This window comes from Erithacus rubecula, assembly GCF_903797595.1.
Source record: "Erithacus rubecula genome assembly, contig: SUPER_Z_unloc_6, whole genome shotgun sequence".
In the NCBI taxonomy this organism is placed as follows: Eukaryota; Metazoa; Chordata; class Aves; order Passeriformes; family Muscicapidae; genus Erithacus; species Erithacus rubecula.
The window spans coordinates 1,346,670-1,370,048 of record NW_027635650.1 but is presented as its reverse complement, the minus strand read 5'-3'; the positions used below and the strand labels follow the sequence as shown (position 1 = coordinate 1,370,048).

Genomic DNA, 23,379 nt, shown 5'->3' with positions numbered 1-23,379 from the left:
TTTACAATTTGAAGTAGTTACTGCCCCTCCTAAACAGGTGGCCGAGGTACTTGTAAAGCATTTCACACGAGTCCCTGCCCTTTGTTAGCATGGTGCCCCAAAGCCATCCTTAACCACAGAGCAGCTGCAGAGGAGACTGTCATTATTTATGTACAGCTCATTAGCTGCCCCTGCAGAAAAGGATATGATCAAAACACATCCTGAACCACTCTCCATGGTGTATGAACCATCTTAAAGGCAAAGACTTTGTCTGCTGAGCCTGCTCTGCCTGTGAGCAACATGCATTCTGTGTTCCAGTCACTTGGGCAGTCTCTCTGAGGCTGGATGTGCTCAGCGTTTGTATTAGCTCACTTAAGTCTCTTGGGCCCTTTCCACACTCAGGCACCCACAAAGAACCAGGATACTCCAAAATGTCTGTCAGAAAACTTGTGAAACTCACAAACAGGTACAGTTCAGACCAAAAAGAAAATCATAAAGTGGAATATGTTCCCCATTTTCTGTTTGGTTTTAACTTCAATTGCACAATGGCAAATACTTCTCTCCAGCTGTCTGGTGTTCTTTAACGCCTTAATGACAACTACATACCAAATAAATTGATGTTAAAACTGAATGCTATGAATGTTGTATCTTAAGTAGTCATCTTGCTCCCTGTTTTCCTGCTTGTGCTCTCACAATCTCTGAAGGGAAGTTGCTGTGTCTGTTCCCTTTTGACTCTTACACTTCTGTGGTACTTGCCAAGTTTGAGCTTCTTCTCTCTACTTTCATTCTTTCATTTAATTGGGGTCTCCAGAAGAATGCAGAGAAAGGTGTCACCACCACATCCACAGCATCCTATTCTCCCGAAATTGTTGTGCATTGGAGTAAGATATTAACCTAAGAGAAAGCACTTGAGGAGTCATTCTTGCAGCCTTTCTTCTCGGGAAGATTTCCATGCTTAACCTACTAGAAATAAGGACATAAGTTAGGTTCTATGACAGCCATGGAAAAGTGTTCCAAAAGAAGTTCAAACAGTGGCTTAGTTTCATGTAATTCTATTTCTTGCTTTTTCTCAACCAGCATCATTTGAAGGTAGATGTGCTATTGCCTAACTGTAATAGAAGGGTGTTTCAGTTAACTACACAAAGAAGCCTTGCACTAACCTTAAATTTCCTTTGCTGCACTTGATATAAAAATCACAGGAGTAACAGCACCATTAAAAACAAGCCACAACTCTTAAAGAATAAATACAGATGGGAACACAAATACAGTTTGGACAAGACTTCTGTCTGAGGCTTTTACCATACATAAAATGTGGTTTGATGGTCCCTCAGAAAGGGGCTTGTTTCCTAAAATAGGAAGGGAGAAGCCATTGAAGAAACATCAAAAGCTGGGGAATAGACCTTAAAGTTGGCAGTGTTGGGTTAATGATTGGACTCAATGGTTCTTGGAGGTGTATTCCAAACCGCATGGTTCTGTGGTCTCAAAGAGAGAATATGGTGGCAGTCAGGTAATGTTTCTAGAGATGAAGGTGGTTCCTTGCTGCTTGCTGTCATGTTCACAGACTGGCGTGGGTAATCAGAGTTGGGTATTAAACCTCATTTCAGAGGATCTGCTTCCACCAGAAAACTGTCAAGCAACAAAAAATTTTCATTTCTCCCAGGTCACACGTGCAGCACCGCTAACAAGACATGCTTCATATGAAGATATATCTTACTGGAAGCAGTGTCTAGGGTGTGTGGAAGAAAGCCAGTGACTTCCAGGCAGGGAACAGTAGTAGGTGAAGAAAGAGGGTGTGGAAGTGTTCCTGTGCCTTCAGGATGGTCTTTGCACACCTCTGTGCTGGGCTGTCCCTGCGTTCCCCCAGCACTCTGGAACAGTCCCTGTGGAGTTCTGGGCCTGAGAAGGGGTCTTCGGATGAACCCCACGGAGGGAGAGGCTTTCTCCCTCCACGGTCATGCTGTCCTGTGTAGGCTTGCAGGTTTGGCACTGGCCCATCTATGTGTAAGAGCCCGGCGTTCAGGCTTTACAGGAGTGCAGATTTGCATGTACCTTCACAAAGGTCATTCACATAAGCCGTGTAGAAGTGAAAGTGTGCCCCCCAAGCTGGTTCTATCCCAGCAGATAGGTCTGGGAGCACCCGAGAGACCAATTTCACAAGAGAAATTCCTCGGTGGAGTTACATGCTGAGAAACTTGCTCAGGCTGCTACATTTATCTTTTTTAGATGATATTTTGTTTGGTGGTGCTCCTTAGAAACCATGTCCGCTTCCTTTCTGGCTTCACAAGGCATTCCTAAACAATGCTAATCAAAGAGTGTCAGCATTTCCTTTTGAATGTCGCTTTTGACTCTTAAGAGGTGGGCTGCCACTCACAGCCAGCTCTCTGGCTGCTTACATCCAAAGGTGGTGTAGTTAGCCAAACATCTGTTTCTACCAGCTTTGACTCTCACCTGTCCTTGGCTGTTGTTCGCAAATTGCACGAGGTAGCAACTGTTGGTGTTTTGCTTTCCTTGACAGCAGCAGGAGCATGAAACACCCTCTCCCTCTACAGGAGGGCAGATGTCTCTGATCTAGACTGAAGGAGCAACTCACAAAACTGCTATGCTGCATTTAAGATTGAGGAAGAGAAATCAGCAAATTGACATTTTTCTTCTTTTTTTTTTTCTCTTTTCAATTTAAAACTAATTTAAAAACTTGTATTTACATCATTCTTTATCTGTACTCAGTGATTATTTCATTAGCTACCAGATTTTAAAATGCGTGTGTTTGGTTTCAAATCAGTGTAGCCAAATGATCACCTGCAAGTCTTTGACTTTCATGGATTGATACTTTAGCTTGTTTATTCCTGCACCTTAAAAATATCTTGAGGTGAAATGTAGGTGCTCTCCAAGCACAAGGTTAGCTGCATATATAGCATCTCAAGTTTGGATCTCATCTGCAAGTAGGTGGTTGTCTGTGAAAGTTAGCTAAGATCAGTCTCTCTGTATAAATGGCCCTAACCTAGTGCATCTTCATTCTCTTTGTGTTTTTCCTGTTACTGTGAATGGCAGCTGTGAGTCTGTAAACAGCATCACACCTCAGCCCGAAACTGTTGAATGAACAGAAGAAGTATCTTGAACTGAATCTGGGATTTTAGACTCATTTTTCAGCATCTCTCTTCACATGTGCTCTTAAGACATTACAAGACATAATGGACCTCTGTGAAGGGCACAGCTGGTGTCAGTGTCTTGAGCCAAAAGATCTGTGGCTGTGTAATGCATGGGCACTTCTCATATCCATACAGCCCACCCAGCCAGATGGATGAACGAGCTGGTGCAATAACCATATGAGTTCAATACCAGTAGCAGGTATTTTGTCTTAGTGCTCAGTGCCTAGTCAGTGTGGGCAAAAAACCAGCATGTAACAAGTGATTCCAGAAAGGCACCGTAGGATGGCATTAGTCAGGGAATTAGTCCCACTGCTGGGTTTCTATGTGGTTGCAATGACTGGAGTGCTTTCATCCTTGGAAAAGCTCCATATCTTGAGTGAAATTCTTGCACAATAGCAGCCTTTTTCCATCCTGACGGGGACAAAGTGACATTTTGTGCAAGCAACATGAAGTTACTCTTAACAGTGCACCAGAAACCCACTTGTGGGTTCACATGGCAGGAATATATATTCTTCTGCACCAATACAGGCATACACACGTGTGTGTGTGGTGTGAGCACTGAAAGACATTTGTGTATGGAGCAAAGCAGCCTTCTAGCCCCTCCCTTCCCCTCCCAAAGATTATTTCCCCTAATTGTGCCCTGCAGCTGCAACATGTGACATAAGAGAGCTGGGGCAAGCTCGGCCTCTACCTGGTCTGGGCAGGCTCTCATTAAGCACAGTTAACACCAAAAAGGGGAGACCTCAGTGGCCAAAAAGGAAATGCAGATTTTGCTGCACATTGGAAATGCTGCAAGTGCATGAAATTACTGTGATAGTGTCACAGTGTCTGGCAGCAGATGGGAGCAGGGGACTCTGCACAGATGTTCATACTTGTTGTCAGAGAAGGTCTTCTAGCAGAAAGCTTTCGGTGTCAGAAGAGTTCAAGAGGCAGTGCAGTTACTTTTCATTGCTTATATATGTGTTGCTTTATTATAACTAATTAATTAACAGAAAATGAGGGGATTTGTACAAATCCTGTTGCAAAATTTCACTGTTTTTAACGGGATTAGGCTAATAGGAAGAAGAAAAGAAGAATTGTTTGGAAAATTAAGAGGAAAAGACCATGCCCTGAGGCAGCTGAGTGCTCTGCGCATGATGGGAGGCTGTTGTAACTGAGACTTTAAAATGGGACAAGAATTTGTGAATTAATAAAAAATGGAGGAATGACAAGGGCAGGCTAAGGTAATGCTGAGCATTCATCAAAACTCTACAAAAAATACGTGACACACCTGGAAGGATATTTGACCAAAATAAATTGAATATGTATTAATTGAAATGACAAATAAGAATTTGATGCAGCTGGAATTACACTGGTGTTTCTCCTGCTACTTTTTACTTTGGTGAAAACCAAGCTACCAGGATCATGGTATGGTCCTTGTATCTCTACTTCCTGAGATGTATTTCTATATGCAGCCCTGTCATGGGGTGAATTCATGGCTCTCCGTTCTTCATCTCTCAGTGGTTCTGCAGTGTTCTTTATCTGAGGGTACAGTGCCTGAATATGTCCTTTGGAGTCACAGATTGACTTCCAGAAACCTGAGCAGGGCACAGACCATTAGCTGTGAGAGTTCAGTGCTGGAAGGACAGAACCTAGGCAGTAAAAGACACAGTTTTGCAATGAAATGAAAGATTTTCAGGTGGAAAGAAGCCTTGAAGGACTTAGGAGGGATGATACACTGCAAGTTCCTAGAATTTTTTGATTGAGTGGAGCTGGTCCCCAGTCACCACAGTTAGCCAGGTTGCATCAAGAAATAGTAGTTTTTGTGGAAGGATGCAATATCTACCTACTCCAAGGAAAATCAGATGAGTTTCATGCTAATGTTTTAACTGGCAGCTTTTTCTCCAATGATTTTGTCATGCTGCACTTTATTTGGCACAAATATGTATGGTAATCCTCCTATGGAATAAAGAAAATGTAACATAAAAGCTATGATAAAACTGTGCCATATGGCTGATGGACTTTCTCAGACAAGCTGGTGAACAGGAGCATTTTCATGGCTGGAGCTGCTGGGGGCTTTCTACTTGGGACTTTGTTTTTTCCTCGTTCTGTTGTAGTGCAAAAGTGGTGCACATGAGACCTAGATGGAAGCTTTATGAGAAGTTTTAGGAGGGAGGCTGAGACTTGAGTGAACAAAGAAGAGCAGGAATTTTCCTCCATTCCGTTTTGCCGCCATAGCTGCGAAGGGTTTGTGCCAATAGGCAGTGTTCTGCAGCACTGAGATCCATGTACCTATGCAAGGGTAACCTCTGTTAAACCTTCACACAGCTGTGCAGCCTTGCAGTCAGCTGGGCAGAGAGGCTCTGAATGCCTCAGGTAGTGCCAGCAGGGCCCCAGCCGTGTGCAGAAGTGTAGAAGGGATGCTGGCAGAGGGGCAGGGCACAGCAGGGAATGAGGTGCGAGGAAGGATTGGAGCTGGTAGGGCCAGGATGTGGCAGGGGCTGGGGCTCGTAGCAGAGTGTGGGATACGGCACATTTCAAAGAGGCCTATATCCATATTTCTGAGAATTTTTTGTTGTATTCTATAGTTCCTTATGGCAGGACAGTGCCATGGAACTGAGTCTGAGAGGTGACTGATTTTGTGGCTGTGGTGCTGCTGACTGCTCCAGTTAGAGCATGGTGTGAAGGGAGAAGAGATTCTCTCCCTGAGTTCCTCACTGAGTTTCTGAAACTTTCTCTCATGTAAACAAAGTAGTTGTGTGAGCATCCTCAGTTTCGTTTTTCCCTTCTGATGCCATTTCATGCAGAGGAAATGAGCTTGCAAGTGTTTAGCTTGGCACTGTAACTTTGGTAATCGTATCCAGGGCATAGAGTAGCATGGGCAGGTGCTTAATCATTCACTCATTAGCTCAGTGTCGGTTGAGCTTGGAAGACAATTAGAGGGTAAGAAATTGTGTCGGGCCGTCTGAGAGGAGCCGGTGTAAGACATCCATGAAGGAAGACATACTTTCTGTGTTTCTTGGTGCACTGATTCACTACCATTTCAGCACAGCTGTTGCTTCTGCTACCAGCTTTGGAGAAAACGTTAGTATTTGAAATGTCCATCTGCTAGCAGCTATTGTCATCTTTTAATTGATATAAGCTTGTCGGATGAGAGAAATACAGTCGTATTCTTCTGCACTGCCACCGACTGCCAGCACCTCCTGTGCCATACACTTGTATTGCCCATACATTTTCTGTATAAATACCTTCCTTATGTACCCAGGGGTTTCTCTGAGGGCTGACTTTCCTTATGCGGCAATACAAAGGATTTCTTCCCTCTTTGGCTATGATTACTTGCCAGTCAGGGCATTTCCAGACGGGATAAGGGCATGACTTGACATTGCAGGGATTGCATGGACAGCCAAGAGCTGAAAGACTGACATACAATTTGAGATTAAAAGAGCTTTTTGCTTGTTTAGTTTAGAAAGTTGCAGACTGGTATGTATCAAAAATTTGTATGTGCATCAGGGAGGGAAACAACAAGAAGGGCAGCAGGTTACTAAATCAAATGGACAGTACTGGGAAAAAAAAAAACAAAACAGATGAACTAGATTATTACATGTAGCCTAGAAACTAGAACTCAGCTGCCTTGAGGATCAGACTAACACTGCCGTGGACACAGTGGGGACAAATTATCTTTGTTTCTTTGGGTTTTTTTAAGACACAATTTGAATAATTTCATGAAGATAATAAACTGTCGTGCTTTCCTGCCATAACAGGTGATGGGACCAGATGACATAGGAAATCTTATTTCCGTCTTCTGTCAGTGCATTTCATAACATGCATTTGTTAAAGTTCCAGAAGCAGTTTTGTAGAGGGGCCTAAGATACCGCAAATTGAAAGCACTTTGGTGGGTTTGAACTGCACACAAGTGCTGCTTCAAACTGTAAGCTGAACAAATTTCACAGGATTAGGAGATGGGATACTGAGTTGATGGCTTGCTAGTTGACCACCCAAGGTAAGTATGATTAGGCTACTGCAGTGTCAATTTATGCTGTGTAATGTGTGTGTTTGTTCACTTGGAATCTGAATTCAGATACAAATCACTCTTTCCTTTCTTTTTATTGAGATTACTCTTCAACAATAACATCAGACAGACAGCCAAACCCAGTATGGCCAGGACAGAGGTGAGCAGGGTAGCAGCAGTTCCTTTGGCCTGGCTTGCTGCTGCCCTGTGGCTGCCTGCTCTCCTTACGTCAGTATCAAAACCACAGCACCAGCACCTTTCAAGTGCTGTTAGGCTAATGAAAAGCCTGTTTTTCCATGGTGGCTTCCCCATGGTCCCAACTGCTGTCATCTAAGTGCTTGTGATAGTTTCTGCTAAACCACAAGAGGCTGCAGTTCCATGATTAGTGCCTAACTCCTTTCATGGAAAGCCCAGGGATACACTTGGCGTATTACCTGGATAGGGACACCCTAGAAAAGCTGAAAAGAAATGTTAGGCAGTCACTTAGCATTTTCCAGGACAGACAATGTACATAAATCCTACTCTTATCTTCTGCTCCTGTTGTTTCTTCTACATTGGTTGTCTCAGGATGATCTCTCTCTCTTTCCCCCACAGCAGTTTCAGTGAAGGTTCTAAGAGAGTTTCCTCTTCTACTATCGTTTTGGCATTTTCTGTCATCTTTTCCATTTGTAAAAATGTTTGGCTTTTGATCTTTCAAAGGTTAAAAGGTGGTCAAGCAGCAGTTGTATCTGTTTGGAAAAGAATATGAGTGAGAATTTGGGATTTCCTGCTTAGGGAAAGCCATGTGAATACCAGTGAATTAGTGCAGTCTGGAGCTCCTTGTACTCTACAGCCAGATACCGACTTAAATTCCTTGTGTTGTGAGCCATGCCTTAGCAGCTAAAATAGAAAACCTAGAGTTAAACTGGGGCTTGCATAATGTTTTCTTCCCATGTTTTTGGTGGCAAGATTTGTTTGACAACATGCTAGGAAGCTGTTTTACATCTTAACCAAATCAAGTAATTTACGTACAATGTGAAGATCTCATTGATCATGCCTGAATGTCATCACTAGTTGGTTGCAGTGCACAAATTGATGTATTCAAGGGAAGTTTTACAATCAGTGGATGTTAAGATCTTAGCCTTCATGATCTCATGCATTCCTTCTGAAAAATACAGGCAAGAGTCACATTCATATATAGCTGCTGACCATTTGGGACAAAATACCTTTTTATGCCCTTCTTACACCCTTTCTTACTGCTGTTCCTTTCAAACAGAAGGTAGAAAATTGTGCTCCATTCTGTTTATCTGAATTAATCTTTCCAGATAGTGTAAGTCCAGCCCATAGTTACCTACATGTTTTGACTTTAAAATATTCTTTTGAAAGTATTTTTCTTGTGATGAAACAAGTTTTTCTAAGTATTGAGAAAATTATTTGGTACTGGACAACTCCTTGCATGTGCTCTTATTGAAATACTCCTAATGTTGTTACTCCTTGGAGCATGTGGTACTAGCTGTTCTGGTCTAAACTAAACATTCTTGTTCTACCAGAGATGGCACTTTCTTGTAAGGAAGGTGGACATTGAATAATAGTAGCAGTGTGGTATCTACAGAGGTTTACCAGAAAATAATGGAGGTGGGTTACATAGGAAGAAAAAATTTACTTTATTAGACTGACTGAGGGAGAAAAAAAAATGAAAAAAACCAACCAAAACAAAACAAACAAAAAAACCCTACCACCAAATGTTTTGGGCTCAGCATCTAATCACTAGCACACTTGCATACCACAAAGCAACAGGACTTTTTATAACTTTGCGTTCTCCAGGCTTCACATACTTCATGATCTGGACAAAACTTGGCTGCTTTTTTCCAAGCTTCTCCATTTGTGTATGAAAATTTGCTTAGCCTTTGAGATGTATGATTGGACAAGACAGGCTTCTTGTGTTGCTGATACTGCATGCTTTTGGGTGTACAACCTGACATCTTGCATATATAGTCTGATGACAAAAATAGCTTTGTATCTGCTCTTTTGTATCACATATAAAATGAGGATTATGAAACGTTGTGCAACAGAAGAGGTAAGATGAACAAAAATATAGATTTAATTCAGGAGATTTAGAGACTGGCTGCTTTAAAATTTCTATCTTACTCTTTCCAACCTGGAAGCAGGAATGATAAATGAGGGTTTTATACCTGTAGGACAATTCTTACTCCAGGAATGGAAGAGCAGCAGGATAGTATCACTGCATACTAGAGATACCTGTCACTCCTTCCTGAGGAGCTCACCCGGCTGATTTCTTGGGCTTTTTTGTTCAATTCTGCAGTTCTTGTTTTTGCAATTAAATGCTCCTGACATTCAGTAATTGCAGATGGATACTCTGCAGGATTATACAGCTGAGTACTTTTGCCCAAGTTTCACATCATCAAGCCATGTGTTCTGCAATTGTCAAACCTTGTGATTATTTCAAATCTTGGAGTGCTTATGGCCAAGACTGAGAGAGCCTCTGGCACGTATGTGGCAGTGTCCTTTGCCAGCCAGACTATGTTCTGTAGGACCGGCACGAATTGTTCTCTTCCTTTGGTAAAGGAATAACAGAGCACAGTGATGCCTAATTTCTCACAGCACTTCTGTGTTTGTACATGCACATAGCATGGACAAAAACAAAGGCCTTTCAGGAAATTTCAAATTCCCTTGTGTCAAATGGCAGATGTGGTGGCAGAGGAAGGAAAGCAGAGATCTTCCTCACACTCCTGCGACTGTATCTGCAATGTGCTCTACTGCATTGGCCATTGCATTTCAGTGGGGCACTGAGGGATCAGGAAAATGCAATGAACCATTTTAATGGGCAGTAAAATGGGAAAAGAAAATTGAAAATCTTGGGTGCCTTTTCATCTTGGGTTCTTTGGTTGCCAGAAGAAAAATATACAATATGAATACTTACCTCATTCCCTGATATTATGTGAGAGATTAGTTTCTTCAAAGAAGGAGATAAATTAGCGGATATTCCCATAAACACGCTCTTTGCATACAACTCAAAATGTGCTATAGATACCTTTCTCATAAGAGACACTGAGATTAAATGATTTTTTTTCCAAGACATCAGAGCTTGGGTTTGAATTTGATCTCATAAATTGCAGTCTAATATTTTAGACACATGCGTTTTCCACAGCAGGATGTTTTATCTCTCTGTTGCGGTGTCTCATCTTCCTTACTCATGGACAACTGGAAGGCAAACAGCTTTTTTGGCTTCATCAGCTTGAATAAGTTCTCAGCCTTATCCTAAGGCTTTGTATTTATTGGGAAATAAAAGAAGGAGGAGTAGAAGGGCAGCACTAGTAAATCCTGTGCTGTCAGAGTCTCACAGAAAGTTGAATGACCCTTGCTTGAGAAACAAAAACCACAGAAAGTGGGTGTGATATTTATTGGTACATGCTTTGCATTCTCCTCCAAGGACAGATTGCATTTTGCATCACTACTGTTAATCCTGCCTACCTTTTCCACGAAAATTTCAACACTAACTCTTCTGACAGCAAGCTGCTGGAGAGAAACACTGTGAGTGTTGGTATTTTGACTTCTGAGCCCTGGAAAGCTCTCCCCTGATGTTAATGATTTTTGGTGAAAGGGAAGAATGATGGGCTTTCAGACACAGTGGGCATTCATTAGCATGTACTCTCCGTCAATGGACCCAGCTTGGAGGGCACAGTCATATCTCTGTGGCTTCCCTTTTAGTATGTCTGTTTGTTCAGTGTTTCTCTCTAAAGACAAGCCAATAATTGCACTGGCTTTCTGATCTTTGTATATGAATGTCTGTATTAGCACCAGTGGCTCTGTAATCTCACTTAAAATTGTGGGCTGAAGATGTTTTGGTAGTCCTTTTTTTTTTTTTTTTCTCTAATTAAAAATAAAGGGGAAAAAGCCTAGAATGAAAGGGGGAAAAGATGGCTTACTTTTGCAGAAAATAAGCAAATTATATTTGTATGGGTGTAAGGTCATAAAAGTTCAGATTATGCATTTTTAATTGTGTGAATTCTTTTTTCTAAATGCAAAAGATGTAAAAGCAGCTTCAGTGTGTTGTTCACAGTTAATTAACTGTTCTAAATATGGCTGATACATCACAATATTTTAAGCTAGCTAGTTTCTGAGCTGTTTAGGAGCATTCAGTTCTTCCACTACAAAAATCAAAGATGAGAGGTCCTCTTTTCAGGAAGCTTGTTTAATATTCTATATTAATGCAAAACATTTTGTCATTACCATTTTCCTTAGGAATTCCTAGGTTTCAGGCATTTTTGTACACTTAATTCACTGTCAAGTTTGCATGATTGTATCTTGGTACTTATGATTGATGATTATGATTTTCTCAGAGAGTTTTCTTAACAAAAGAGTTAACTGTGTGAGAGTGCTTCTGCTGGTTTTTGTGCTCCAGTAGGACTCACAGGGCTCTGTTATGATTGCTTTCCGTACATGAGCTGAGGGGGGAGCAGTGCTGTGCACAGCCTCAGTTATCTGGTAGGAGTAGTTGTAGACACAGTTCTTGTACAGTTCTTCCTGCATCCCTGTAATTTATTTGGGTGGCGTTGCTGCAGGACAAGTACTGGAGATAAAATATTGAAGTTCTCTGAGTCAGATATGAATCAATATAAATCTAAAATTACTTCTTCTGTTGAAGGTAAAGAAACAAACCAGTTACTTGATAACCTAGTTGCTTGATCTGGTTATGTGGATTTAAATCTGTGATAGTTCATGCTTAGAAAGAACTGCTTTAAAAGGAAAGCTAATGTGGCACTGGTATGTGGACAGCAGCCCACTGTTTCCTGGGCAGGAGTAACATTCACAAGTGCCTTTTTAGTTCATCACTGAAATAACACAGAAATAGAAAATGACTGAGCTTTGCTCTCTTACCAGTTTAATGTCTTTGAGAATAGGTCTTGTTCTCTAACTGAAAAAAATTATAATCCATTAAAAATCTAACCACAGGCAAGGCTGCAATGTATCTTGTTTCCATTGTTGCAAAGACCTCACGTTGGGGTATTTTGGAGAAAACCTTTTAGTCTCATTTACGGTGGTAATTTTATTTAATGTGGTGATTGTAACATGAGAGTGATCATAGCAGCTTCTGTGGGAATTTGTTATTCAGTGTTGTTCCGATTCAAAGTAGAGATCAGGATGCCAGAGACAGAGACAGGAATGAATCCGTCCTGACAGGAGGAAAGGGATTTCCTTTCAGGCTAAAAGGTAATACAAAAATAAAGAAGGCAAAGCTACAGGCTGTTTCTGATAGTTGCTTCTGGATTTGTGAAGTAATAGTCAAGTGCCTGCAATGGAAATACAAACAAACTCAAGATTTGGAGGAGAAGGAGCAACCCTGCCATGACATGCTGTCCACCATCCTCTCCTTTGAGAGGAGGAGTGGGAGGTTCAAAGGTCATCATCCTATTTATGCTAATTGAGTTTGAGCTAAGCTCTTCCCAAGGAAAAAAGCCTCTTATTGAATTAGTTATTCAGTTCCTTGGGGTGCAAGTGGAATGGCTGTAACACTATCTTAGAGTCTGTTATAGTGGCCCTTGAAGAGTACATCTGAAAGATTTCTCTTCATTTAAGCATCCCTCAGATGCAGAACAATACAAAGACCTGAGAGACTTGTGTGCCTTTTGCTATTTGTCTTCAAAAGGGGCCAAACATGTTCAGGTACACAGCACCTTGGCAGGTCCTCTGCTTGTCCATGGAGCAGGGTTTGAGGGTAAGAATAATTTATTTTCATAGTATTGTTTCACAGCCGTAATTCGTAACTGTGTGAATGTGCTGTAAAGGGGAGGCAGTGGTAGAGTTACTTACACAGAAAATGAAGGATCTGTAGTGATCTCTCTTGTTCCTTCCTTCACTGCTTCCAAATTGCTGTAACTTGAGGGAACAAGTCAGAAGTTCTGTGTAAACATGCTGTTTATGTGTCTCTGCGTTTGTGTTCATACATTAAACATACATCACTGTTTACTTCTATGTAGGTAAATATTGTTAATAATAGGAATTTCCATAGGCCCTTCCATCCTTAAGCTTTTGAAAGGTTTGTAGAGATGGATTAATTAATTAAACCTCATAGCAGTCTTAGGAGACACATGTTAAGGTAGGAGTGCATTCTGGATAAATTATTTTATGCAAGGTCATGAAGCAAGTCAGCAGCAGATAGGAGAATGAAATCGTGATGAACTCCTGATTCTAAGTCACTCTAGTTGGTTAACAATTGTTACTTGTCTTCTAAATTGGATTTTTTGAACAACATTTTGTCTTGAGGATTCATGAAAGTACCATTAAGTGTAGCAGTAGAATAACTGTGGTCAAGATTGACATCTGAAAAGCGTAACCTTAAATTAATTTGGTTGTCATTATTTGTATACATATTCTCGCAGTACATGGCAGTGTTCATTTCCATGAAACCTGCCTGCTAGTCTCTGGTGGCATTTAATATGAAAGAGTTAGTTTGCAATTCAAAAATACCTATTGCATTTCCTCTGCTCTCCTGATTTTATCACAACTCTTGAAATACTTGGTATGGGTTTTCTTTGCAAAAGTGCCAACTGCAGAAGACCTTTACAATTTGAAAATAGGTTTATAGGTTCAGAAGTTGCAACAAAATACTGGAAATTATGGTTTCGAAATGTCTCCTGATCTGTCTTTTTCTGTCCTCCTCCCTGAAAGAGGCAAATCAAAATTAAAATGTTATTTACACCATTTTATTCTTACGTCTAGCAAGTCTTGTATCTAGTTTTTATGATTTTTGAAGACAGATTTTTTTGTATTAGTCTCTCTAGAAAGTGCATACTTAAAAACAGAATGAGCAAGACCTGTATGCACCTATGTTTTCTATATGAGAACAGTTTGCATTTGTTGTTGCTAAGTCCATTTTGACTATTCCCTTTCTAATCCTTTTATCTTAAAAATCCAACTATACAGATTGTATAGATCACTTATCAGTGATTATGTAATCTTCTTTGGGATGGAGGTGGGATTTTGTGCTGTATAAAGGGTAGCTTAGGGCTTCCAGAGGGCTGGTATTTCTACCCATTTTCCCTCTCCAGCAGGTTCTCAGCTGGGTCTGGGGTCTTTCAGCAGAGACTTTCTCAACTATTCCTTACTATATCATAAAAGCTTACTTCTGGATGATTATGAATCTGCAATGTATGGCTTTCACCATTAGCAGTTATCTAACCACAATTTCTGCAGAAGTTTCTCCCTTTCTTTACCCCCGGTGTCTTAATCAAGCATTACTGAAAAAAAATACTCAGAAAGTCTGTGAAGTGCATTTTTTGTCCTGTTTTTATTTTCATGGAGACAGCTCCACAATCATAAGTTACACTATATCTTAGACACCCAGTATATTACAAGAAGCTATAGATGAAAATTTGGCCATGTGTCCAGTGAGTCCCTGAAGGGATGGCATTCTTCATTGAATTCTGTTGTATACAGAGCTGTTCAAGTACTACAGAAATGATAATAAATTTTGGATGTTTGTATTCAAATGCATTAAGGTGTCAGAAAGCAGAATGCCAGCTACCAGCATTGGCTGTAGTTCAGCTTCAGCTCAGGGGATTGCCTAAACCAAAATTAAATAAGGTGCCAGGGGAACACTCAAATCGAATGAAATCAAGTGTGTACTTGCTGTCAAAAAAAAGGTTAAAAGATTAAATGCATTTACTATTCTTGCAGTGCAATATTGTGGTTGTGATACCAGCTCAGATAGGAATATGTGTATTTCTGTTCTGATTGAAATTCTTCAGGAGGATTGCCACTTCATTGAAATAAGTGATACTCTCAGTGATACTCTGAGCTTTCTTTCCATAATTGCTTACTCAAAATCAGCCAGAGATGGCTTCTCCCAAAAAAGTGATGCTGCATCGCTATAATGATTAAGTAATGCCTGCTGTGACTGTGCCAGGCTATGAAGTCATAGCTTGCTGTCTGCATACCAGCCATTTATTACATATGTGCCTAGACTACTATCCAGGATCAAGCTGGGAAGTGTTATGTAGAGCAGTGCTCAGGAAGTCTGAATTCCACAGGATTTTCTCTGGGTAATGCGGAATGGTTTAAAACTTCAAGAGTGGCAATAGTATGGAAAGTATCCATAGCCCCCATGCACAAATCTGCCCTCTATGTGTTTAAAATAAACCGTGCCGTTTAATATAAATATTTGGATTTGTTACTTATTTACATTTCTCTATTGCAGTGAGTTAATCTAGTCAAGACAGTGATAAGTTTCACATTACCTTTTGCATGTGCAGGCACTGCTGTACATTACTGTTTATTAAATCATATTAATTAGACAGCTGATGAAAGCATACTGTTAACCTTTCTGGAGGAAGGCTGCAGAATTTCTTCTCTCTTAGGCTGAGCCAAAGTCACCATTTAGCATTTCATGCCTGGAGGCTGTCCAGCACACCTTTGCATGTGGTCAGCATTCGGGCTTACAGCCTCCTTCTGCTGAAGTCCGCACCAAAACTCCCTTTGATTTGGACTAGTGCAGGGCTGGGTGTTGCAAGATAATGTGATAGTAGTTTGAAGGTACTATTTATAGTGATGCCAAAAATGGAGAAGTTTTGTTGAAGCATTATTGCTGGGGGCTTTGGAGTTAGCAGAGCTATAATTAGTGAAATGGCAGGACCACCTCTAGTCTCCTGGTAATATAGCAAAACTGCTCTGAGGCTCATTAGGGGCATATCCAGGCAGTGCAGCAAGTACTGGTAATTTGTTTTAATGAATGCTGCTCATTTAAAAAGCTGTAATTTGTGCAAAGCCCTTAGGAAGTAAGGAGGAACTGCGGGAACATAAATTCCCTAAAGCAGAGTCACAGTCATTCCAGGTGTCTGGCTAAAGGACATCATAAGTCTTACAAGAAGCAAATAAAGACTGTAAATCATTAGAGTTCTGAAGCTACTCCATTGAGCTTGGCATTCTGATTTCTTACTGAGCTATTGAGACTGCGTGTTTGCACTGAATTGTTTTGAATTAGATCAGAAAAAAAACAAATATCTTAACAGTAAAGGTAGATGTGATCTTTTAATATTGTTCAGGTGCATTTAACTGAGCTGGTTGGTGCTTTTCTTTGACACATACATCTTTTAGTTCTAGCATCTCTAGATTTTTGTACTTTATCACATGGTGTGGTAAAGGCAAGATTTAGAAGGAATGCTCATGTAATAATTTACTTGCAGATAATACATTTCTAGCTGGTGGTTCCCAGATTCCAGCTACCACATACTAACTATGGCACTGAAAGCCAATACATTTTCTTACTTAACTGAAAGTTTACTAAGTATGTCTCCAGTGATTCAGATGAATCACTCATGGCTGCTTCTCTTCAGACTAAAGAGCTGATACAATTTCCTGACATTTTTCAGCAGGAGAAGCTTGAGCGTGGAATCTAACATAACTCCCTAGGCTTATAAGAGCCTGCAGTCCCAGGCGGATAAATAGCACTGCGCAGTGAAAAACAATCCTCTTGTCTCACAACTGAAGAGGTGTTTTCAGACTGGCAATTTGTCTTGACAGAAGTAAATATGAAAGCATCCTGCAAGGATGCTTGCACTTAACATAATGCAGCAGCAGTAGATGACTCCAGTTGCACAGACTTGGATCACATACTGCCTGTCCTCCTCTCATCATAACACGTCCCAGCAAAGAACCTCAGTGTCCTCTAAGGTAAACAGAAGAATGAGCCACAAATGCCCTCCATGGCTGGATAGTACTTGCTTGGATGGAAGTGTTTCTGTTTTCTCTATACTGCCATTTTGTTTGTTTGTTTTGTTTTGAGTTTTGGAAAATAAACATTTTGCTGAAATTCAGAGTTCATGTGACTGAAGAATAATAGATGAATTTTTAAAGGGTAGCTATCTAACGATCTGGAAGAATTTTAAAGGCATTTTCAAAAGTAAAGAAAAGATTCTAGCTTTTTCTGGAATCAGAGAAAAACTTGGAAAAAAGTCAGACTTACTGCTAAGAACTTAAAAACGAAGAAAACAAAAAGGGCTATATAGCCACATTTTTGTGCTGGCAATTCTTGGCTTCCTGGTACTTTAATAATGACATCTCAGCAAATGGGATTATTTTTGTTACTGTATGATTAGAGAGCTTTAGTTCCATCAAGTGCCAGCAATACCAGTTTGTGCACATTATTATAGTGACCCAGGTCATTTCATCTTTGTTGTTGCTAGTCACACTGTGGCACACTGCACTTAAACCACTTCTAGGTTGTTGTCTCTGTTCCTACGTGATGCCCTTCGGCCTTTCAAAAGTATTCCCAGTTCTCTTCAACTTCTTTTCCCCTTCTTAGTTTTCTGTTTTTTATTGCTGAACCAGTGGAACACAGGTCTGCTCTCCCTGCTGTTTGTTTTTCATATGACTGAGAGACTGGAAATTGCCAAAGAAAACAGTTAGATAAACTGGGGAGAGGAGTGATGATACCACCAGATTGCCTGACCTGTAAGCAGAAGCTGTCCAGCAGAAGTGTCTTAATCTGTTTTGAGCTGTCCACCATGTTCACTGCACTTGTTCAGTGCGAGAAACTTTCAGGGCCCCTTCTCACATTACATTTGAGCTGCTGTGTACCTGCATTGCTGTTTTCTGGCAGTAAATTAAAAATTCTGATTATGTGTTCATAAATTTATTCTGGGGTATTTTGGTACAAATTCAACAAATTCAGAATAATTAAAACTTGTCTTCAGTTCCCATTAGGATATCTTTGCTCATTTTGTGCTGGGAAAGCATACATGGATATAAATACAAGAACACTGAGCTTTTGCTGAAGTCAATTTTTGAATCATAATTCCTGGAAAAATAACTTGTCCAAGCCATGGCAATCATCAGGGAAAAAAGGTTCTTGAGCAAAGTCACAGTAAAATATGTCATTAATCATAACCCACCCACATCAAGGCATCATATCACCAGACACTTCACTGGAGGAAGGAACAGTACTGTTGATATTCATGACTCATTATATTCTTGGGTTATAAGGTTTAAGGCATCAACTGTGATCCCATTATGACTGGCATTGTGACATGGACTAGTGGATTTCCCCAAATTGATTTTTGTTTGGATTACATCTTATCTTTTAGAAAGACATCCCGTTTTGACTCCACATGTCGTGTAAAGGAGCATTAATCACAGCCCTTAATAAATTGTTTCGTTCATTAATTATAATTATGGCTAAGATATTCCTGTTAGAAAGTAGGCATTATTTTACTCATGGTCGCCCTAAACTTTCCCCAGTGCAATCAGAAATGTCTTGCACTCCTTCCTCCTCTTAGGGATAGGTTTTGTCTGAAGATTTCAGAGTGATTGGGAGGTTTTATGTTTTTGGGGTTTTTTTTAACCTTGCATAACCTGTGAGGTTGGAAGAAGTTCTGGCTTATGGCTTTAATTACAGTCTGTCTAACTATCCAAAAAGCCTTGCCACTCTCTTCCTTCACACACCTGTGGCCAAGAGTAATGTTGATGGCATGTGCATGGCCTCCACTTTTCATTCATACTGCTTTCATCTTCTTGCCAGCTGATACTGCAGCCTGCTTTCCTGTCCACCTTTTTCCTAAGCTCTGAGGCTGTGCCCAGGTTATTATTGGTGTTAAAAAACTAGGATATTATCTAATACATTGAGCTGTACATCCGAGCTGTGCTGAGAGCTTATGACCAATAATTATATTTCCTGATGAAATGGTCAAGGTGAAGTTCCTTGGTTAAGAGTTCTTTTCACAGTTTCAGTATAGTTAAGGGCTGTACTTATATTACCATTTCCACTAAAATTGGCATGTGCATTGACGTCAGACACATGCAGACTCAGGGTTGGATGGACCACTGGCAGCCAGCAGCAGTTCTGAGATGAACCCAGGATCCATGTGGACTCCAGCCTGTGTCACTGGGCCAGAAGGGTGCTTCTCCCAAACCCAGTAATGAGGTGTCTGTGTGCAAACCGGAGTGGTGATGAGGGATGCAGCACTGAGGTGTGAGTCTGGATGAGCTCTGCTTTGAAGACATGCCCTTAATTGTACTGCAGATTTGGGCAGTGCTTCTGTAATAGTTGGCTGTCTTATCTCAGAAAGCTATGATCTTTCTTTATCCCTTTTGAGATACTAATGGATAAGAAGAGAGTCGGTGCTAACGCACTGATAAGCACATTAGCCTGTTGCTACTTGGTTGCTGAGATGTTCACAATTCCTTAATTGAAGGCATTTATTTCCTTTTCATAATTTCTGCTTAGCTGACATACTCAGCAATGTTCTGTCCACATGCATTTCCTGAAATTATCAGCTGACATAAGTACAAAGAGAAAGTGTAGCAAAGCACGATGGCTTCCACTGAGAAGAATACCAGCATGCTATGAAGAGTGTTTCTGGGTAGAAAAATGAGAGCTTTTCCTTGCCCTCACAGAACAACACAGAGGTCCCACTCAGGTCCTCCCTGTGTCAAGTTGAATTATCCTTTTCCAAGCTGGGTATTTTCCTTTGTGGTCAACAGTGTGAATAATGATGGTCCTTGGTTAGGAGAAATGTCAGCCCTTGCACTGTGGAATGGGTGTTTCAGGTTCAGTGATCAACAAACTCTTGAAGTAGTCTCAGTAACTTTCCTGTATAGATTGTGATGAAAATTAAGTAGTACTTTACTCCTTTCTTTTCAGAATCTGAAATTCTCAAGCACTGGGTGTTAAGTTAGTGATTGGATTTGTCTTCTAGTGTATATTTTATTTTTCCTCTTCATGGGACACTGACAAACCCAAATTTGTCATTTGTTGAATACTTGAAATTTAGCATTCAGATCTGAATGTATACGCATCAGTAACATCCAGATCTATCTGTCCTAGGAACAGGTATCAGGAACTAGTTCTGGGATTTCACCTTTAAGCATCAGGATTCCAGCATTTTTCTTTTGAAGACCTGGTCTGTAGTGTTTGTGGTTCCTAAAAACAAATTAGTTCTGCTTTTAGTACATCTGGAGCTGGTCCAGATTGCTGCTGTTGTCCATATGCAAACTGCTGCTTACCATTCCAGAAGAGAGGCCGATTCCCACATTCATCCCACTTGCAAACAGCAAAACAACTTGGTTTTTCTTCAAGTGGCTTTTTTTTTGCAGCGAGTGACTTTTTAATAGTATGCTTGTATTCTTGTATTCAAAGATTTTTCAAAGTTCATGGTGCCTCTAAAGTGGTGCTGTGATTATGAGTTTAATTTTATTTGCCTTTTAATGCTGCTAAGAGGATTTTTTTTCACCTGTGATGTAAGAAATGTTAAATGCTATCTGATGAAAATACATTTGTTATTTATAGGTAAATCCAATTATTTAGTTAATTGGTCTTAAAAATAGCTATAAGAAGTAGTCATTCATATATTTGCAAACAACTGATTGCTGTTTCTCTCCTGAAAAACATCCATTGTGACTGATTTGTGAGTATTCAGCTTTGTGAAAGGAAAGCCAGACCTGTTAGCATAGCTTTATCTTGCATGTCACAGAGAACAGACAAATCAGTGCTTATTGAGCCACCCTGTAATTGCATTAGTCTGTAAACTTCTGGTGGCCTGATTTCCTCTCTTATTAAATGGAATGAGAAGGGTTGGAGACATGCTTGGATACTTGCACTTGTAGATTGGACATTTCCTTTTTTGGAGGTCAGCTTTATTGGGTTGGGTTTTTTTTTGTTAAAAACGAGACATATTTTTGGTCTGGTGTTATTTTTTGTTCTTCCAGAAAACTGTAATGCATTATGCAAAAATGTTCATTTGTTCTAAGCTAAGATTATTTATAGGTCAGAGTTCTCACATGATGAGTACTGCCAGCTTTAGGTCCTCATAAGGAATACAAAGTCAGTTTTGAGACTAGCTCTTGTATTTCTTTCTTTAGTTACAATAACTAATTTAGTCCCTGTCTCATTTTTAATGTGTCAGTTTTGATAAATGATATTCACTTCACAAAACTCTCCTGTCTGTCTCTTTGTGAGTTACAAAGTACGTAAAAAGGAACATAAAATACATTTTTGTCTTCCTCATGAAAGTTGTTTTGAACACCAAGTTCTTGTTAACCTGTCAGTCAGAAAGGGAAACCACCAAACGAAGATGTCAGTCGGGGCAAGGGGCAGGCAGGGATTGCTGCGATGTTTTTATTGTGTGAAGATCAGCTTGAGATTTTTTCCTGGCATCCTGACTTTCTAAGCTCTCCTGTATTAAAACCAGAGAAGCCAATTGGGGGCAATAAAGTTAGACAGGTACTTAAGCAATTTCTTTAGGAGCCTACAGCAAGGGGAAGGAGTTTTTAATGGGAAGCCGCAGGCACGCATGGCTGCTTCAGCTGTAAGCTGCTGCCCCCCCAGTCGCTTCCCTGGGCCCTTTGGCTGCTCCCAGGAAAGTAAATGGCCAAGGTTTGCCCCAAATCTGCTGTGTGATCAGAGAATCCTGTTCAGATCAGAGCTAGCCAAACACCAAACAAACAGCTTGTGCTCCAAACCGTTGGCATTCAGCCTATAAGTAATTACAGTTCCAGTTCTTTTACAGTATGAATTAATAATGCAAGATAAATCTTGCTGTTTCCAGCAGCCCAAAGCCCTGTTTACTACCCAGTTGTTCAAAGAGGTGATGGTTAGAAATAAAAGTGAAGCTGATATATGGTCTAATGCTGCCATCCTGGAAAGGTAGATAGTGTCCTTGGGGTACTCCATGGTTATGTGTTGCCCTTTCTAAGGGCATCTCTTCAGCTGTAGGAGGAAGAAGGATCAATACAAAACCCCAAAAATGGACTGATTGCAGCGTGAGTGTTTAGTTTGGTGAACAAAGGACGGCTGTCATAGGAAATTTCTCACAAGCCCCAGGCTGTTTTTTACTGCCAACCATCCTTGCTCTCCCTATGGTTGTATGAAGAAAGGTTGTCCGTGTGGGAGATCCCTTCAAAGTGGACAAATTTGTCAGAATTTCATGCTGGAGTAACAATGTTAGAATTGGAGGAGTCCCATTGTTTCCCCTCTTGGTGGCTACCTTTCAGTTGGTGATGCTTCACAAGTAATTTACAGAGTGGAAATCCAGCTCTTCCTCCCAGAGTTTGAAGCAGCTGTGTCTTTCCTCTTGAACCATGTTACAGTTTAGCGTGCCATTTTGGCCAGCTATATATTGCAGGAAAGGACAGCTACACTGGAAGGAGAGGAGGTGTTGTCACAGAACCATTCACTGGCAGGTCACAGCGGAAATCTCAGAGCCTTTACAGCATCTTGGGCAGTCTCATACTAAGCTATTAATGCCCAGGCATCTAATTCACAAGTCTTGCTGTGATATTTGACATGCTGCTTAAAGGTTATTTTTTCAAGTATTTCCCCAGTTTTAGGTTGTCATAGTTGGATGACTGCCTTAGTGGCTGAATGTCTATGGTTTTGTAAAATTGACTAGGAGAGCAACATGCTACAGAAAATATTTTTTAAAATCCTGATTGAGAATACTCTGTGAAATTAAGGTCATTTCCTGGGATGTTGTGAAATATGTAGGTGCTTACAGTGTAGTTAGGGGTGTTTGTGTGGTGGGACTAGAAATATGCAAGGTGTTGTTCTGCCTATCATCCTTGTAAAAGAATGACAGAATGGTCTTATGGATTTCTTCATGCCTGCATTTCCAAACTGCATACTTAAATATATGAAATTGCAGTATCATTCCATGTACTGCAGCTGCCTCTGTGTAATTTCTAATACAGGGTCATAGGTTGGGAAGACACGTCAAGCTGGGCCACCTTTCCTTGACTTAGAATTTGCCATGAGATAGCATGTATTGTCATTTCATAGATGCAAGAGACAAAGCTCAGCATAAAGTCATTCTCTGGCCCCACAAAGTTACTACAGTGGGAACTGCTTCCTGTCTGTTTCCCTTTAGACATGTAGAGATAGATAGATAGATAGATAGATAGATAGATAGATAGATAGATAGATAGATAGATAGATAGATAGATAGATAGATAGATAGATAGGTGAAGGGACAAGAGCTCAGCTCATTCCACATGCAGGTTTGATTACTGCAATTCCTGAGTGTATGCTGCAGCAAAGGACCTCTCACTGCTCCTACAGACAGCTGTACACAGGGGACACAGGCCAGAACAACATTTGCAATTACTTTCCAAAACCCTGCATTCTTGTCATTGTTAGAGCCCTAATTTGCTGAGCAGTTGATTTGAGCCCAGGAAATTTTATTGTTGCTATTATTGTAATAGGAGAAGGGAATTAAAAAAAAAATGCCTCAGTGCTGAGTTTGACTAGAGTGAGAGACTGATGTGTAAACGCCTGGA

General features: G+C 40.5%; 1 protein-coding gene across 7 annotated transcripts in view; it reads left to right on the top strand.

Moving 5' to 3' along the window:
- Window positions 1-23,379, top strand: part of PALM2AKAP2 (PALM2 and AKAP2 fusion) — a 267,129-nt gene that overhangs the window by 200,388 nt on the left and 43,362 nt on the right. The window contains exon 1 of one of the 7 annotated variants that reach the window (XM_079331633.1): window positions 10,549-10,644. The exons of the other annotated variants lie outside the window; for them this stretch is intronic. The gene's annotated coding sequence lies outside the window, so the exon portion shown is untranslated. Of the gene's footprint in view, window positions 1-10,548; window positions 10,645-23,379 lie in introns of those variants that run through there. 7 annotated transcript variants of the gene reach the window in all.